Source organism: Choloepus didactylus, chromosome 8 (genome assembly GCF_015220235.1).
Source record: "Choloepus didactylus isolate mChoDid1 chromosome 8, mChoDid1.pri, whole genome shotgun sequence".
Lineage (NCBI taxonomy): Eukaryota > Metazoa > Chordata > Mammalia > Pilosa > Megalonychidae > Choloepus > Choloepus didactylus.
Genome location: NC_051314.1, coordinates 101,011,479 through 101,014,346, shown reverse-complemented (window position 1 = coordinate 101,014,346; position 2,868 = coordinate 101,011,479). Strand labels below are relative to the sequence as shown.

General features: G+C 45.3%; 1 pseudogene; it reads right to left on the bottom strand.

Annotated features, from left to right (window-relative positions):
* Positions 1-859: 859 nt before the first annotated feature.
* LOC119542858 lies at positions 860-2,285 on the bottom strand (annotated as a pseudogene).
* Between the last annotated feature and the right edge of the window lie 583 nt (positions 2,286-2,868).

Genomic DNA, 2,868 nt, shown 5'->3' with positions numbered 1-2,868 from the left:
AGTTGATGTTGCATTACTGCTCCATTTCTCAGAAAAACTCCAAATTTAAGGTATCAGAGACAAATCAAACATGATACACCAATGAAAAATGCACAGCATAACTACCTAAGATAGGCAAGGCTAAGAGCTACTGTCAGACCTTCAGCATACAGCAACCCTGTTCCAAGATTGTACTAAGCCTGTCAAGAAAAGCTGTGAACAGCAACATCATAGACACAGAAAGGGTCATTCCTGGGCAGTCCTCACCCAAGAAAAAGATGGATGTAAATTAACACAAGATATTTTTAAAGCTATATTAAAATGAAAACCTATAAGAAAATCTCTTTAGGACATGAAAGGGTAATATATGGAATATAACAGAACCGTATGTATGCTGTCTGCAATCTCTGTGGACGTTTGCCTGGATTCTGACCTGGGAGTGAATGGACTAATGGGGCTAAGATCGCTGGGTGACATTTGGTTTTTGTGGTATATGTGGCAGTGTCTCAGGTTGGGGTACAGGGGGTATAAGGACATAAAAGCAAACAGAATGGGATGGACAAAGAATGAAATGATCAAGATTAATGGGACTCGAACTGAATCCATTTTTGCCATGGTTCCCCCCAGGGCCTCAACATCAGTAACATTTGAGACTTCAGGAATGCACCACACAGAAACGATTTGTTAAATAATACACCACACTGAACTGATCTGTTAAATACCACCCTCCCTCCCTTGCCCTAGGTCTCCCTACAGTAATAAAGAAAGGGAAAACCTAACTATTGGGAGGAAACCCTAACACTCTTCCAGGGTAGAATTCTGGCTAGTCCAAAATGGGTCCTCCTTTTCAGGGAAACTAGACACTGCAACTTTATTAGTATCAGCGACATTTGTTTGGAGCAAATTCAGCTCCAGGAGCTGCACGGTTGAATGCAGGAGAGGTTCCACCAATTGTCCCAATTCCTTCCATTGTAGCAGCTTGGGCAAAGCGTTCAGTTGTTGGTGGGGTCAATCCCAAGGTTCCATCTGGCATCATAGTGGCTGGTCCTGGAGGAGTTGGAGTATCAGCTGGTACAGGAGCAGGGGGCATGACACTTCTGCTGTTTATGCCCATAGCACCCCCCATAGCCATCTGGCCCATCCGTATCTCCTGCTCTCTTGCATCAGGGAAGGTTCCCTTGAATCATTCCTGCTGTCGTGGCATCATTTCCTCCTGTTGCCATCGCATCTCTTCCTTGCGGCGCCTGCGCTCCTCCTCCTGCCTCAGCTCCAGTTGCTTTTGTTTTTGCACCTCTTGGTTGTGCAGCTCCTGCATCCTCCTAAGTTCTTCTTGGTACCTCATCAAATCCTGCCTCATTGGCATGAGCTGGTGCTCATAGTGAGCAGCCTCCATCTCCATTTCCAGCTTCTATGAGCTTCCTTGATGTTGCGGTCCACTTGGTCCTGCTGCGGCTTCTCCATCTCAGTGAGTGCCTTCCAGTGCATGGCATAGTCATACTCAAAAGAGCCAGGCTGTGCAAATCTGGTTGGCTGTTCTTGCTCCTTGTGAAATTGCTGGTTCTTTATAACCAGCTTCTCTGGAAGTCCCTCTTCATCATCTAACTGGTCCATGGGCTCCAGTCACAGGTCGAGGAAATGTGGTTAGCAGGAAGGAGCCTTCACTGCATCTGTCCAGAGCTTTCCGAGCAGCTGGCTTCCCTGAGAACTCAACAATGCCTTTTCCTGAGGGCCTTCTTCGATCATCCACAGTGACTACAGCCCTCTCCACCCCCAAACACAGAAAAGGCCTCCTCCAGCAATTCGTTGGACACGTACTGAGGAAGGTTTCTGACTGTAAGGGATGCACTATGGCAGGCAAAGTGCACATGCAGCTGCTTTCCACAGAGAGGCAAGTTGTCGCGCTCCACTTTGGCAATCTCTGCTAGGGTTCGTGTTTCCAAGCTGATAAAGCCAAAGCCTTTATCTTTACGCATGAAGACCTCGCCTGCTTTCCCATGTTTTTAAAATAGTTTTTTAAAATATTTCCTCATTTCTTCCTCAGTGATGTCAGGAGGAAGATTGCCCACAAAGAGATGACTACTTTGGGTGAAGTTCTTCTCTCCTGGTTTCCTAAAATTCTTCAGGTCAGTAGCCAAGCCTTCGTTTTGGCTGCTGGTCTGTTGCCCATTTGCAGGTATAGGTGGTGGTGGCCGCGGCTGTGGCTGCTGCTGTTGTTGCTGTGGGTGGTGCTGTGGGTGGTGGTGCTGATGAGGCTTCCTTGGAGTACGGTTTTGCTTCTCCAGGTTAAAGGTTTTATTGCTCTACATTTCTGCACCTCAGTTTCAATTGGGGAAGGCAACCAAGTGTCTCCCATGTCCCCTCTAACCTGGACTTCTCCTCTACCGACTGTTCTCTCCTCAGAGTAACCGCAACGCTCTATTTAGGTCTTCTTTTATTTCTTTCAGCAGTGTTTTGTAGTTTTCAGTGTACAAGTCCTTAACTTCCTTGGTTAAATTTATTACCAGGTACTCTGTTCTTTTGGGGGCTATTTTGAATGGGATAATTTTTAAGTTTCCATTTCAGAATATTCTTTGCTGGTATATGAAACACAACTGATTCTTGCGTGTTAATCTTATATCCTGCAACTTTGCCAAATTTGTTTATAAGTTTCATTAGTTTTCTTGTGGAGTCTTAGGAATTTCTGTCTAAAGGATCATGTCATCTGTAAATAGGGTTAGCTATATGTTTTCCTCTAATTTGGATGCCTTTTATTTCTTTTTCTTGCCTAGTTGTTCTGGCAAGGACTTCCAGTACAATATTGACTGGCAGTGGTTGGCAAAAGTTGTCTTGTTCCTGACTTTAGGGGGAAGGCTTTCAGTCTTTCACCATTGAGTATACTGTTAGCTATGG